At 41.6% G+C, this 16629-nt stretch overlaps 1 protein-coding gene across 10 annotated transcripts in view; it reads left to right on the top strand.

The window, feature by feature from the left end:
- Nucleotides 1-16629, top strand: part of LOC126336310 (uncharacterized) — a 205046-nt gene that overhangs the window by 11557 nt on the left and 176860 nt on the right. For 4 of the 10 annotated variants that reach the window (XM_049999905.1, XM_049999915.1, XM_049999855.1 and 1 more), the window contains exon 2: nucleotides 7809-8079. The exons of the other annotated variants lie outside the window; for them this stretch is intronic. The gene's annotated coding sequence lies outside the window, so the exon portion shown is untranslated. The remainder of the gene's footprint in view (nucleotides 1-7808; nucleotides 8080-16629) is intronic. 10 annotated transcript variants of the gene reach the window in all.

Genomic DNA, 16629 nt, shown 5'->3' with positions numbered 1-16629 from the left:
CGCAGTACCAGCACAGCAAGGCTGCTTTGGTTATTGTTACAAGGCCAGATCAGTGAATCATCTAGACTGTTGCCCCTGCAACTACTGAAAAGGCTGCTGCCCCTCTTCAGGAACCACACGTTTGTCTGGCCTCTCAACATATACCCCTCCGTTGTGGTTGCACCTACGGTACACCTATCTGTATCGCTGAGGCACGCAAGCCTCCCCACCAACGGCAAGGTCCATTGTTCATGGGGGGGGGGGGGGGGGGGCTATTCTGTGTGCCTCCTCATCTCCATATAAGTACTGTAACTTACATCTCTCCTGTATTTATATCTTGGTCTCCTGGTACAGCTGCCCCCGCCCCCCACTTTCCCATGTCTCTCCAGAAATAAATTGATGATCCCGTGATGTCTCGGAAAGTGTCCTATCAACTGATCCCTTCTTCTAGTTGTGCTGCAAATTTGTTTTATCCCCAGTTCTATTCAGTACCTCCCTAAAAGTTACGTGTCCTTCCCCGTTAAATCTGTAGCATTATTTTGTAGCACCACATTTCAAAAACTTCCATTCTGTTCTTGTTGAAACTGTTTATCATCAATGTTTCATTTCCATACATGCCTACACTTCATACAAATACTTTTAGAAAACACTTCCTAACACTTAAATCTGTATTCAATGTTTCTTCATAAGTGCTTTTCTTGCCATTGTCAATCTAACTGATTTGGCTATCATCAGTTATTCTGCTGCCCAAATAACAAAAGTCATCTAGTACTTTCAGAGTCTTGTTTCCTAATCTAATTCCATAACATGATTTAATTTGACTACATTCCATTATCATTGTTTTGCTTTTTGTCTCACTCCCTTCTCAACCACTGCTTCTCTTTCAGCCCTCTTGACCCCTTAGAACTACTGTCTCGTTACTGTACAAATTGTATATCGCCAGTCTTTCTCAGTGTTTTGCCCTTGCTACTTGCAGAATTTCAGAGAATAGTCCAATCAACACTGTAAAAAGCTTCTATAAGTCTACAAATCCTGTAAATGTAGGTTTGCCTTTCCTTAATCTATCTTCTAACATAAGTTGTTAGGTTAGTACTGCCTCAGGTATTCCTACATTTCCCCGGAATCCAAACTGACCTTTTCCAAGGTCAGTTCCTGCCAGATTTTCCATTCTTCTTCTGTAAAGAATTCATCCTAGTATCTTGTGACTGGCTTATTCAACTGACATTTTAGTTATATTCACACCTGTCAGCAGCTGCTTTTTTTGTAATTGGAGTTTTATATTCTTGTTGAAGTTTGAGGGTTTCACCTGTCACACACTTGCATGCCAGATGGAAAAGTTTAGCCATGGCTGGCTCTCCCAAGGCTATCAGTAGTTCCAACGGAATGTCATCTCTTGCCGGAGCCTTGTTTTGGCTTAAGTTGTTAAAGTTCATATCCTTTGTACAGACACTCTGTATATTCCTTCCACATTTTAGTTTTCCCTTCTTTGCTTAGGACTGCTTTTCAATCTGAGTTCTTGATATACATCTGCATCTGTTTTCTGGAGGGGCCCCTTTTATTTTCCTGTAGGTAGTATCTATCTTTTCCAAAGTGAGATATGCTTCAAAATCCTTTCATTTGTCCTCTGGCCTTGTAACATTAACCAAGATGACCTTGCTGTGCTGGTACTGCGAACAGCTGGAAGCAAGAGGGAACTACCGCCATAATTTTTCCCAAGGGCATGCAGCTTTACTATATGGTTAAATGATGATGCTGTCCACTTGCGTAAAATATTCCGGAGGTAAAATAGTCCCCTATTCGGATCTCTGGGCGGGGACCACTCAGGAGGACGTCGTTATCAGGAGAAAGAAAACTGGCGTTCTACGTGTCAGAGCGTCAAATGTCAGATCCCTTAATTGGACAGGTAGGTTAGAAAATTTAAAAAGGAAATAGATAGGCTAAAGTTAGATATAGTGGGAATTAGTGAAGTTCGGTGGCAGGAGGAACAAAACTTCTTGTCCGGTGACTATAGGGTTATAAATACAAAATCAAATAGGGGTAATGCGAGAGTAGGTTTCATAATGAATAAAAAAATACGAGCGCGTGTATGCTGCTATGAACAGCATAGTGAACACATTATTGTAGTCAAGATAGACACGAAGCCCACACCTACCACAGTAGTAAAAGTATATATGCCAACTAGCTCTGCAGATAACGAAGAGATTGAAGAAATGTATGAGGAGATAAAAGAAATTATTCAGATAGTGAAGGGAGACGAAAATCTAATAATCATCGGTGACTGGAATTCGATAGTAGGAAAAGGAAGAGAAGGAAAAGTGGTAGGTGAATATGGAATGGGGCAAGGAAAGAAAGAAGCTGCCTGGTAGAATTTCGCACAGAGCACAACTTAATCATAGCTAACACTTGGTTCAAGAATCATAAAAGAAGGTTGTATACATGGAAGAGACCTGGAGACACTGGAAGGTGTCAAATTATATAATGGTAAGACAGAGAATTAGGACCCAGGTTTTAAATTGTAAGACATTTCCAGGGGGCAGATGTGGACTTTGACGACAATCTGTTGGTTATGAACTGTAGATTAAAACCGAAGAAACTGCAAAAAGGTGGAAATTTAAGTAGATGGGACCTGGTTAAACTGAAAAAACCTAAAGTCGTAGAGTGTTTCAGAGACAGCATTAGGGAACGATTGTAAAGAGGGGGGGGGGGGGGGGGGGAGAAGCAATAAGAACAATGGGTAGCTATGAGAGATGAAATAGTGAAGGCAGCAGAGGATCAAGTCAGTAAAGAGACAAGGGCTTGTGGTAATCCTTGGGTAACAGAAGAAATATTGAATTCAACTGACCAAAACAGAAAATATAAAAAAATGCAGTAAATGAAGCAGGCAAAAAGCAATACAAATGTCTCAGAAATTAGACCGACAGAAAGTTCAAAATGGTTAAGCAGGGATGGCTAGAGGACAGATGTAAGGATGTAGAGGCATATATCACTAGGGGTAAGATAGATACTGCCTACAGGAATATGAAAGAGACCTTTGGAGGAAAGAAAAACAGTCAAGAGCTCAGATGGAAACTCAGTTCTAAGCAAAGAAGGGAAAGCAGAAAGGTGGAAGGAGTGTATAGAGGGTCATAAAATGGCGATGTGTTTGAGGACAATATCATGGAAATGGAAGAGCATGTAGAGGAAGATGAAATGGGAGATACGATACTGCGTGAAGAGTTTGGCAGAGCACTGAAAGACCTAAGTTGAAACAAGGCCCCAGGTGGAGACAACATTCCAAGAGAACTACTGATAGACTAGCGAGAACCAACCATAACGAAATTCTGCCATCCGGTGAGCAAGATGTATGAGACAGGCAAAATACCATCAGTCTTCAAGAAGAATATGTTGTTGTTGTTGTTGTTGTTGTCATCAGTCCTGAGACTGGTTTGATGCAGCTCTCCATGCTACTCTATCCTGTGCAAGCTTCTTCATCTCCCAGTACCTACTGCAACCTACATCCTTCTGAATCTGCTTAGTGTACTCATCTCTCGGTCTCCCTCTACGATTTTTACCCTCCACGCTGCCCTCCAATGCTAAATTTGTGATCCCTTGATGCCTCAAAACATGTCCTACCAACCGATCCCTTCTTCTAGTCAAGTTGTGCCACAAACTTCTCTTCTCCCCAATCCTATTCAATACCTCCTCATTAGTTACGTGATCTATCCACCTTATCTTCAGTATTCTTCTGTAGCACCACATTTCGAAAGCTTCTATTCTCTTCTTGTCCAAACTAGTTATCGTCCATGTTTCACTTCCATACATGGCTACACTCCAAACAAATACTTTCAGAAACGACTTCCTGATACATAAATCTATATTCGATGTTAACAAATTTCTCTTCTTGAGAAACGCTTTCCTTGCCATTGCCAGTCTACATTTTATATCCTCTCTACTTCGACCATCATCAGTTATTTTACTTCCTAAATAGCAAAACTCCTTTACTACTTTAAGTGTCTCATTTCCTAATCTAATTCCCTCAGCATCACCCGATTTAATTTGACTACATTCCATTATCCTCGTTTTGCTTTTGTTAATGTTCATCTTATATCCTCCTTTCAAGACACTGTCCATTCCGTTCAACTGCTCTTCCAAGTCCTTTGCCGTCTCTGACAGAATTACAATGTCATCGGCGAACCTCAAAGTTTTTACTTCGTTTCCATGGACTTTAATACCTACTCCAAATTTTTCTTTTGTTTCCTTTACTGCTTGCTCAATATACAGATTGAATAACATCGGGGAGAGGCTACAACCCTGTCTCACTCCTTTCCCCACCACTGCTTCCCTTTCATGCCCCTCGACTTTTATGACTGCCACCTGGTTTCTGTACAAATTGTAAATAGCCTTTCGCTCCCTGTATTTTACCCCTGCCACCTTTAGAATTTGAAAAAGAGTATTCCAGTCAACATTGTCAAAAGCTTTCTCTAAGTCTACAAATGCTAGAAACGTAGGTTTGCCTTTTCTTAATCTTTCTTCTAAGATAAGTCGTAAGGTCAGTATTGCCTCACGTGTTCCAACATTTCGACGGAATCCAAACTGATCCTCCCCGAGGTCTGCATCTACCAGTTTTTCCATTCGTCTGTAAAGAATTCGCGTTAGTATTTTGCAGCCGTGGCTTATTAAACTGACAGTTCGGTAATTTTCACAACTGTCAGCACCTGCTTTCTTTGAGATTGGAATTATTATATTCTTCTTGAAGTCTGAGGGTATTTCGCCTGTCTCATACATCTTGCTCACCAGCTGGTAGAGTTTTGTCATGACTGGCTCTCCCAAGGCCGTCAGTAGTTCTAATGGAATGTTGTCTACTCCGGGGGCCTTGTTTCGACTCAGGTCTTTCAGTGCTCTGTCAAACTCTTCACGCAGTATCGTATCTCCCATTTCGTCTTCATCTACATCCTCTTCTATTTCCATAATATTGTCCTCAAGTACATCGCCCTTGTATAAACCTTCTATATACTCCTTCCACCTTTCTGCCTTCCCTTCTTTGCTTAGAACTGGGCTGCCATCTGAGCTCTTGATATTCATACACATGGTTCTCTTCTCTCCAAAGGTCTCTTTAATTTTCCTGTAGGCAGTATCTATCTTACCCCTAGTGAGATAAGCTTCTACATCCTTACATTTGTCCTCTAGCCATCCCTGTTTAGCCACTTTGCACTTCCTGTCGATCGCATTTTTGAGACGTTTGTATTCCTTTTTCCCTGCTTCATTTACTGCATTTTTATATTTTCTCCTTTCATCAATTAAATTCAATATTTCTTCTGTTACCCAAGGATTTCTAGCAGCCCTCGTCTTTGTACCTACTTTATCCTCTGCTGCCTTCACTACTACATCCCTCAGAGCTACCCATTCTTCTTCTACTGTACTTCTTTCCCCTATTCCAGTCAATTGTTCCCTTATGCTCTCTCTGAAACTCTGTACAACCTCTGGTTCTTTCAGTTTACCCAGGTCCCATCTCCTTAATTTCCCACATTTTTGCAGTTTCTTCAGTTTTAATCTACAGGTCATAACCAATAGATTGTGGTCAGAGTCCACATCTGCCCCTGGAAATGTCTTACAACTTAAAATCTGGTTCCTAAATCTCTGTCTTGCCATTATATAATCTATCTGATACCTTTTAGTATCTCCAGGGTTCTTCCACGTATACAACCTTCTTTCATGATTCTTAAACCAAGTGTTAGCTATGATTAAGTTGTGCTCCGTGCAAAATTCTACTAGGCGGCTTCCTCTTTCATTTCTTAGCCCCAATCCATATTCACCTACTATGTTTCCTTCTCTCCCTTTTCCTACACTCGAATTCCAGTCACCCATTACTATTAAATTTTCGTCTCCCTTCACTATCTGAATAATTTCTTTTATTTCATCGTACATTTCTTCAATTTCTTCATCATCTGCAAAGCTAGTTGGCATATAAACTTGTACTACTGTAGTAGGTGTGGGCTTCGTATCTATCTTGGCCACAATAATGCGTTCACTATGCTGTTTGTAGTAGCTTACCCGCATTCCTATTTTCCTATTCATTATTAAACCTACTCCTGCATTACCCCTATTTGATTTTGTGTTTATAACCCTGTAGTCACCTGACCAGAAGTCTTGTTCCTCCTGCCACCGAACTTCACTAATTCCCACTATATCTAACTTTAACCTATCCATTTCCCTTTTTAAATTTTCTAACCTACCTGCCCGATTAAGGGATCTGACATTCCACGCTCCGATCCGTAGAACGCCAGTTTTCTTTCTCCTGATAACGACATCCTCCTGAGTAGTCCCCGCCCGGAGATCCGAATGGGGGACTATTTTACCTCCGGAATATTTTACCCAAGAGGATGCCATCATCATTTAATCATACAGTAAAGCTGCATGTCCTCGGGAAAAATTACGGCTGTAGTTTCCCCTTGCTTTCAGCCGTTCGCAGTACCAGCACAGCAAGGCCGTTTTGGTTAATGTTGCAAGGCCAGATCAGTCAATCATCCAGACTGTTGCCCCTGCAACTACTGAAAAGGCTGCTGCCCCTCTTCAGGAACCACACGTTTGTCTGGCCTCTCAACAGATACCCCTCCGTTGTGGTTGCACCTACGGTACGGCCATCTGTATCGCTGAGGCACGCAAGCCTCCCCACCAACGGCAAGGTCCATGGTTCATGGGGGGAAGAAGAATATAATAATTCCAATCCCAAAGAAAGATGTGAAAATTACCAAACTATCCGGTTAATAAATACTCTCTCAAACTCGGAAGGTGGCAGGGGTCAAATACAGGGAGCAAAAGGCTATTTACAATTTGTACAGAAACCACATGACAGTTAAGAGTTGAGGGGCAAGGAAGGGAAACGATGGGTGGGAAGGGAGTGAGACAAAGTTGTAGCGTATCTCTGATGTTCTTCAATCTGTATATTGAGCAAGCAGTAAAGGAAACAAAAGAAAAATTTGGAGTAGGAATTAAAATCCATGGAGAAAAAATAAAAACTTTGAGGTTCGCCGATAACATTGTAATTCTGTCAGAGACAGCAAAGGACTTGGAAGAGCAGTTGAATGGAATGGACAGTGTCTTGAAAGGAGGATATAAGATGAACATCAACAAAAGCAAAACAAGGATAATGGAGTGTAGTTGCGTTAAATCAGGTTATGGTAAGGGCATTAGATGACAAAATGAGTTGCTTACAATAGTAGAAGAGTTTTGCTATTTGAGGAACAAAATAACTAATGATGGTTGAAGTAGGGAGGATATAAAATGTAGACTGGCAATGGCAAGGAAAGCGTTTCTGAAGAAAAGGAGTTTGTTAACATTGAGTATAGATTTGTCAGGAAGTTGTTTCTGAAAGTATTTGTATGGAGTGTAGCCATGTATGGAAGTGAAACATGGACAATAAATAGTTTGGACAAGAAGAAAATGAAGTTTTCTAATTGTGGTGCTACAGATGAATGCTGAAGATTAGATGGGTAGATCACATAACTAATGAGGAGGTATTGAGTAGAATTGGGGAGAAGAGAAATTTGTGTCACAACTTGACTAGAAGAAGGGATCGGTTGATAGGACATGTTCTGAGGCATCAGGGGATCACTAATTTAGTATTGGAGTGCAGTGTTGAGGGTAAAAATCGTAGAGGAAGACAAAGAGATGAATACACTAAGCAGATTCAGAAGGATGCGGGTTGCAGTAGGTACTAGGAGATGAGGAAGCTTGCACAGTATAGAGTAGCATGTAGAGCTGCATCAAACCATTCTCTGGACAGAAGAGCACAACATCGTTTTCACTTCGTGTCGCTCTCACTTTTTGGAAGTCTTTATTTCCTTTTTCAGTTTCAGTGCTGCGTTTTTATTCAGAAAAATTGAATGGTTTATTCAAGAAAGATTTGGCCTATTTCACTGGAGTAGAGGTGTCTTAGGTAATTGAGTCCTACATTGAACTGAACTGAACCCTGATTACCTGCGAAGATGTGTCTGGAGATGCCCGGGACAGCAGTGGATATGAACCTGACTGCCAGCCGCCATCTGGCCCAACAACCTGGAGTGGTTGTCTTGGGTGCCATTTCATTTCATAGCAGGATTATGGCACCCTTACAGCACAGTGGTATGTCAACAATATTCTATACCCTGTTTTGTTACCCTTCATGACAAGCTATCCTGGGCTTAAATTAGGAAGGTAATGCTAGCTCACACACAGAAAGTTTCTACTGCTTTGGCCAACAAGATTGCTGGATCACTTCCCAGTGGAAAATGTTTGGAACATTACTGGTTGGGCCCCTCCATCCAGCTCAGGATTTTGATGATCTAATGCACCAATTGGGCAGAATTTGGCACAATATCCCTCAGGACAATATCCAACACCTTTCATTAACCAATGCCAATTGCCTGTGGTGGACCAACACTTTATTGACTTGCTCAGGTTGTGAAGATCTTTCTCTTGATTAAATTATCCAGTTATTCTGAAATTTTAATCGTTTGTCTGGACATTTATGTCACAGATTCCGATTTCTGTCCCATCAGATAATTTAATTGCTAATTGCTTTATTATGGGCTTCCCTCCCCCCCTCCCCCTCCATCCTTCCTAAGTGTGAGTATAATAAGAAGGGCAAAAGAGCAAGCTTGCACAATTACAAACCAGTATCCCTAATGCCAGTTTGCTGCAGAATTCTGGAACATATTCTAAATTCAGTATAATAAATTTCCATTGTACAGAAATACTTCTGTATGCAAAGCAGCACGGATTAAGCAAGCATCAATTATATGAAACTCCACTTACTCTTTTCTTGCACAATATCCTGTGAACTGAGAATGGAGAGCAACACGCAGATTCGGTTTCCATAGTTTTCGGAAAGCATTTGACACTTTGCCACACTGCAGACTGTTAACAGATGTCGGAGAATACAGAATAGGTTCTTAGACATGTGGATGGCTCGAAGACCTCTTAGGTAATAGAACCCAGCATCCCGTACAACGGATGTTCATTGGAGGCACAGGTATCATCAGGAGTGTTCCTGGGAAGTGTGAAAGGACCCATATTATCCCTATATATGTAAAAAAAATGTGACAGATTGTGTGAGCAGCAGTCTGTGGGCATTTGCTGATGCTTCTGTGGGGTACAAGAAATTGTTGTGGTTGTGTGACTGCAGGATAATACCAAGATGAACTGTATATGTTATAGAGCAAGGTAGAACCATTTCACTTGTTGCTGAATCATTCCTGAAGTAACTTTTTTTTTCTTTATTCGATCTCATTTTGTGTATGATTCCTGTATGTGATTTATACATAAGTAGCTACATGCTTGTTCAAGCAGAGATTCATAAAGTATTGCTACGCACTGAGTAAATTCCCAAATACTGGTGACAGCACCCTTGTTATTTTACCTAGAAATAATTTTTATACAGAAATATCTATAATTTAATATTTGTAAGGAAATCATAGCAGAGAAATTTTAGTGAGCAAATAGATGTTCGTTCTGATGTGATGTATGGCATCCAAAAGCATACCTTTTCATCTTCTCCAAACACATTTTACTTTTCCCAAAACTTTCCTATTTCAGAAATTATTATAAAGCAAATGTGTCCTGTTCCAGACTATTTGATGTTTAAGTATGGTTATTTCTCAATCTGAGTACTATAGTTTTCTACCCCTGGCTTTTTTATTTTTTATTTTATTCCAAAATTTTAAATTTCAGTAGTTTACCTATTATTAGATTTAGAAAACCTCATTTTTTTTTTAGAAACATTTGGTGGCCACTGAGTCCCTGTGTAAATAAAAATAATGTTGTTGTTGTTGTTGTTGTTGTTGTTGTGGTGGTGGTCTTCAGTCCTGAGACTGGTTTGGTGCGACTCTGCTAATCTATCCTGTGCAAGAGCCTTCATCTCCCAGTATCTACTGCAACCTACATCCTTCTGAATCTGCTTAGTGTATTCATCTCTTGGTCTCCCTCTATGATTTTTACCCTCCACGCTGCCCTCCAGTGCTAAATTTGTGATCCCTTGATGCCTCAGGACATGTTCTACCAGCCGATACCTTCTTCTAGTCAAGTTGTGCCTCAAACTCCTCTTCTCCCCAATCCTATTCAATACCTCCTCATTAGTTATGTGATCCACCCACCTAATCTTCAACATTCTTCTGTAGCACCACATTTCGAAAGCTTCTATTCTCTTCTTGTCCAAACTATTTATCGTCCATGTTTCACTTCCATACATGGCTACACTCCATATAAATACTTTCAGAAATGACTTCCTGACACTTAAATCTATACGCGATGTTAACAAATTTCTTTTCTTCAGAAACGCTTTCCTTGCCATTGCCAGTCTACATTTTATATCCTCTCTACTTCAACCGTCATCAGTTATTTTGCTCCCCAAATAGCAAAACTCCTTTACTACTTTAAGTGCCTCATTTCCTAATCTAATTCCCTCAGCATCACCCGACTTAATTCGACTACATTCCATTATCCTTGTTTTGCTTTTGTTGATGTTCATCCTCCTTTCAAGACACTGTCCATTCCATGCAACTGCTCTTCTAAGTCCTTTGCTGTCTGTGACAGAATTACAATGTCATCGGCGAACCTCAAAGTTTTTATTTCTTCTCCATGGATTTTAATACCTACTCCGAATTTTCCTTTTGTTTCCTTTATTGCTTGCTCAATATACAGATTGAATAACATCGGGGAGAGGCTACAACCCTGTCTTACTCCGTTCCCAACCACTGCTTCCCTTTCATGTCCCTCGACTCTAATAACTGCGATCTGGTTTCTGTACAAATTGTAAATAGCCTTTCGCTGCCTGTATTTTACCCCTGCCACCTTCAGAATTGGAAAGAGAGTATTACAGTCAACATTGTCAAATGCTTTCTGTAAGTCTACAAATGCTAGGAATGTAGGTTTGCCTTTCCTTAATCTTTCTTCTAAGATAAGTTGTAAGGTCAGTGTTGCCTCACGTGTTCCAACATTTCTACGGAATCCAAACTGATCTTCCCCGAGGTCGGCTTTTATCAGTTTTTCAATTTCTCTGTAAATAATTAGTGTTAGTATTTTGCAGCTGTGGCTTATTAAACTGACAGTTCGGTAATTTTCACATCTGTCAACACCTGCTTTCTTTGTGATTGCAATTATTATATTCTTCTTGAAGTCTGAGGGTATTTTGCCTATCTCGTACATCTTGCTCATCAGATGGAAGAGTTTTGTCAGGACTGGCTCTCCCAAGGCCGTCAGTAGTTCTAATGGGATGTTGTCTACTCCCGGGGCCTTGTTTTGACTCAGGTCTTTCAGTGCTATGTCAAACTCTTCACGCAGTATCGTATCCCCCATTTCATCTACATCCTCTTCCATTTCCATAATATTGTTCTCAAGCACATTGCCCTTGTATAGGTTTCTGATAAATTATTATTATTATTATTATTATTATTATTAGTGGGGTTAGCATTTAAAATGTGTGCTTCATTGTGTGAATGAGTCTGTGGTAGTCATTCACAGTGTCAACATCATGTGTTCGGTTTCCGTTAAAGTATATAGAGTTTTTCTTTAGCCATCAAAATAGCAACAAGTATCTGTTGTTAGCAGTCAGTCTAGGGTTAATTATCAAAAAGTGTGCACTGTGTTCTGAGTCGGTAATTTGCATTCTTTTGATAAGTTATGGTGAAACAGCATTTTATTATCAATTGCTTCCAACAATAATTCTTAAAAAAATAAAAAATAAAGGAAAATGAAAGGAAAAAAATGGATGGGATTGAAAATGAGTAAATACAGAATACCCCTCCTCTTCGCCACAAATAAATTGCGCAGTCATAAACTGAAACCTCTTTGAATAGGTAAAACTAACAGCCCAACAGTTCACTTACAAGCATTCACAGAACTCTTGGACGACGTGACATGTTCACCAGTTAATTTCAAGAAGTTTGTTCTATCAGTGGGAAAGCACCCATTGTTACTCAAGCTGAGAGAAGCAGCTCTTCTAATTGTTGGATCACTGTCCAGCTCATCCATCTCCTGATTTATTGAAATTAGAAAATGGAAAAAAAAATAAACGCAACAGCATTAATTCAGCGGCTGGTACAGTGCATGATACAGGCATTTCAGACTCATTATTGCCATTAATTGCTCACACCAACAGTAAATTCAGATGAGAAAACAGCGTTACTCTTGAAAACTGACCTGGTGTGGCAAAGCATTGAGCTAACCACTATTAGGAATTGCTGGAACAAGAAGATGCAAGAGATGAATGCTGTAGTGACATAGATTTCAACAGTAGTGAAATCCAGTCCACATATGATATTATGTAGTGCAGTATTGATCTTGAAGATTAGAACCATTGGGTAGTCGTCAACGATGAAGAACCGACTTTGCTGATGCTGTTTGAAATGAGTAGTGAAGCAGTAGAGGATGAGTATGATGATGAAGCTGAAGAAGAAAGTACAGATGACTTTCCCAGTATACATGAAATGTTGAATAGTATAAATAAAGTTATTATGTGAATGGAGCGACAGAGTAAATCAACCAGTTGAGTTGTTGCACCTTACAAGCATAAAACAACACACTCTAAAGAAACTGCGTGAAATGACCTTTCAAAGAAAGTTAACTGACTAGTTTAAAGCATTGGAATAATGACCTATTGTAATTTACAGGCAGTGTTGTAAATGTCATACTGTATTTGATGGTGTACTTTAATTACTGTATTGAAACTAATCTTATCGTTTGGACCGTTTTTGAGTGAAGTTTGTCTAATTGCTGTACCTTATTTGGTTAGTTTCTGAAATGTTTTACTTCTAATGTTCTTTAAATTTAATACAATAGAGTACAGTGTGTATAATATTGCATTATTTGTTCTTCTTAGCTTTCTATGCGTAGTTTGTCACTACACAGATCGTTGTCAATGTACTGTTGGTTCATTATAATGCATGAGTAAAGCTTGTCTCACAACAACTGCACTACATCGAGCTTCTACTGTATGTTGTGAGAATAAGTCTGCATAAACTTCAAATAATGAGTTAATCACTGGCATCAGTTTTAAGTGAGAGACCAGCAAACCACAATATAGTGTCCATACATGGAAGAAGACTGTGTGCACAATCAAACTCGACACTTTATTTTAATTGCACATAGTGTGGCATAAATCTAACACAGTAAAAGAAAAAAAAATTTCAATTAAGTGCAATCAATGTTAAACATACAGTCATGATTAACAAACAAGCAAAAGTAAAAAAATAAGAAGCAAAGAAATATTCACTGCATAAAATGTATGCGTCTCAGCAAAGAGCAGCTAACTGCCAGCATTCCTTGCAGCCAGTGCACGATCTTAGCTGACATTTTGATATCAGCCAATTGCTGTCAGATGCGAGCTGATCACAAACTCAAAATCTGTACACAGTCCCCCTGGAGAGAGCACAGCGTTGTCCTCTGCGTTGCCCTATGCGTTGTCCATACACTTCTCTTGGAAACACACACTGCAGCAGTGTGTGTCTCATGAGCAGACATCGTCGTCAAGGGTACTGGGGCAGGTTGCTCTGCAACAGCCAAGGGGTGTGGCTTGGTAGGATGGTGATGGATACCGGCAGGTTCTTATATGACAAACGCAGGCTTGGCTCTGTCAATAGATATTGTATTTAGTTTTCCATTGACCATGATCTCTGATAACTTGGTGTGGGCCTGTATACGGAGGTGTTAATCCTGCTTTAATTCCATCCCTGCACAATTCCTTATGTTCAAAAGTTTTGTGTTCACCATGTTGGGGTACAGTGCTCAAAGTAACAAACTCACCAGGTAGGAATAGTGTTTCACTGGACACTACTTTAGCTCCCCCCAGGGAGCTCGACACTCTTTGACTGGTTCATGCTTGTCTACCACTAGGCCCCAGCCTTTGCAGCATCTTTTGACGTCCATGCTGCATGTCTGTCCTCTTGCTGTTCCCTAGGAAGACGTCTGTGCTGTTTTTGGAAATGTATTCTGCATTTTCATTTCCTTTTTCTTCTTCTTCCTTTGTTTACCTTCTCCTATTGTTCCTCTGCTTTATCGTTTGAGGTTCCTTTTTTTCTTCCTGTGCGCTCCTGAAGGCCAGCCCATGTGTCTGACCCTCCTGCATGTCCGGGAGTTATAATTGGCCCGAGGTATTTCTGGCTCTCAGAAGCGGCGACAAAAAGGAGTCTCACACGTTTCAGCCTTTATGTTATGGTCCCCTGTCGAGTTTGACCCCATCAGTTCCTCGCATTCCTGTCATCTCTCAGAACCAGAAGACTACACCTGCCCCCTTGATGGTGTGGGGCACTTTTCTCCCTGTTGCTCCCACACCACCTACTTCAGGAGGGTATATCAGTCCAAACTTCTGAGCCTGAGAAGCGTAAGTCTTCTTCAGCTCCTCTTGCTAGGAAGGTGTCCCTTGGGTCATTCTATTCAAAGGTTTCTGCTAGTGGGAAAGAGGGCACCCACCAGTGGCCGAAGAGCCCAAAAACAGCGGGTTGTAGGGCTTCACGCTCATCCTCAGTCTCAGAGACTGAATCAGTGAAGTCCTCTCAGCCAGGGAAACCCAAGGAGCAGTGAGAGAAATCCAAAAAGGAGGTCCCCAAGACCAAGGGAATTGCAGTGGCACCCATACCACCGCTACCTGCAAGCTCTGCATCTGCGGATGAGGTGGAGATTCCGGCATCCGCTGAGGATGTAGATCACGCCAGACCCTCAGACACAATGGATATAGACTGCTCAGGCAATAAGTTGGTGGTAGCAGCTGACCCTTAGGTATAAACTACCTCACTGAATATTCCATGCCTTCCCAGTCTCATGATGACATCATCCTCCAGTGGAATTGAGGTGGTTTTTTCCACCACCTGGCTGAGGTACGGCAACTGTTAAGCTTTACACCTGCTTTCTGCATTGCCCTCCAGGAAACCTGGTGCCCGGCAATGCGGACCCCTGCACTCCGCGGGTATAAGGGATACTACAGAAACTGTAGTGACTGTAACCGAGTGTCAAGTGGAGTTTGCGTTTGTCTTAAACTCGGTCTGTAGTGAATCTGTGCCCTTTCAAATCCCCCTTGACGCAGGAAATAACTGTCTGCAATGTATATCTTCATCCAGATGGTGCAGTATCCCTGAACGTATTGACTGTGCTGATTGACCAACTCCCTAAACTTTCTACTTTTGGGAGATTTTAACATCCACAACCTCTTGTGGGGTGGCACCATGCTTACTGGCCAAGGCAGACATGTCAGAACTTTACTGTCTCAGTTCAACCTCTGTCTCTTAAATACTGGGGCCACCACACATTTGCTCATGGTAGTTACTCGGCCATTGATTTATCAGTTAGCAGCCCAGGATGTCTCACATCTATCCACTGAAGAGCACATTACGACCTGTGTGATCACTGCCCCAGTGTCAGACCCATGGACACTCTCCCAGATGGGCTTTAAACAAGGCAGAATGGGAAACTTTCACCTCTGCTGTCATCGTTGAATCTCCACCACATGTAACATCGATGTGATGGTTGAGCAGGTGGCTACAACAATAATTTCTATGGCAGAAAACGTGATCCCACGCTCTTTAGGGTGTCCCCGGCGAAAGGCAGTTCCTTGGTGGTCGCTAGAAGTCACTGAAGCAATTAAGGAGCATTGGTAAGCTCTACAGTGGCATAAGTGGCACCCTTCCCTGGAGCACATCATAGCCTTTAAACAGCTCTGTGCCTGTTTTCGCCAATTTATCAAACGACGGAAGCAGGAGTGTTGGGAGAGAGATGTCTCGACCATTGGGTGCCATACATCACCTTCCCAAGTCTGGACAAAGATCAAACATGTTTTCGGTTACCAGACCCCAACAGATGTTCCCAGTGTTAACATAAGTGGCATGTTATCTACCGACGCAAGCGCAATTGCCGAGCACTGCTGAGCAGTATGTCAGATTCTCTGCATTGGAGAATTACCCCCCAGCCTTTCGCACTCTCAAATGGCAGCTGGAAGGGAAAGTCCTCTTGTTCACTACACGCTGCAATGAATCCTATAACGCCACATTTACTGAGTGGGAGCTCCTCAGTGCCCTTGCACATTTCCCCGCCACAGCTCCTGTGCCAGATGGGATCCACAGCCAGATGAGTAAATATCTTTCATCTGACTACAAGATGCACCTCATCATCATCTTCAACCGGATCTGGTGCGATGGCATCTTTCCATCGCAATGATGGTGCTCAAACCCAGTAAAAATCCACTTGATGTGGATAGCTATCGGCCCATCAGCCTCACCAATGTTCTTTGTAAGCTGCTGGAACGTATGGTGTGTTGGCAGTTGGGTTGAGTCCTGTAGTCACGTGGCCTACTGGCTCCACATCAGGGCAGCTTCCTCCAGGCTCGCTCTACCACTGATAATCTTGTGTCCTGAGAGTCTGCCATCTGAAAAGCCTTTTCCAGATGGCTACACCTGGTTGCCATTATTTTTTATTTACAAAAAGCGTATGACACGACCTGGCGACATCATATCCTTGCCACATTATACGAGTGGGGTCTCAGAGGCCCGCTCCCGATCATTATCCAAAATTTCCTGTCGCTTCGTACTTTCTGTGTCCAAGGTGGTGCCTCCCATAGTTCCTCCCATATCCAGGAGAATGGGGTCCTGCAGGGCTCTGTATTGAGTGTGTGTCTATTTTTAGTGGCCATTAATGGTATAGCAGCAGCTC

The sequence above is a fragment of the Schistocerca gregaria genome, chromosome 1, assembly GCF_023897955.1.
Source record: "Schistocerca gregaria isolate iqSchGreg1 chromosome 1, iqSchGreg1.2, whole genome shotgun sequence".
Lineage (NCBI taxonomy): Eukaryota > Metazoa > Arthropoda > Insecta > Orthoptera > Acrididae > Schistocerca > Schistocerca gregaria.
Note: the sequence above shows the minus strand (reverse complement) of the source record. Positions and strands in the feature narration are given on the sequence as shown.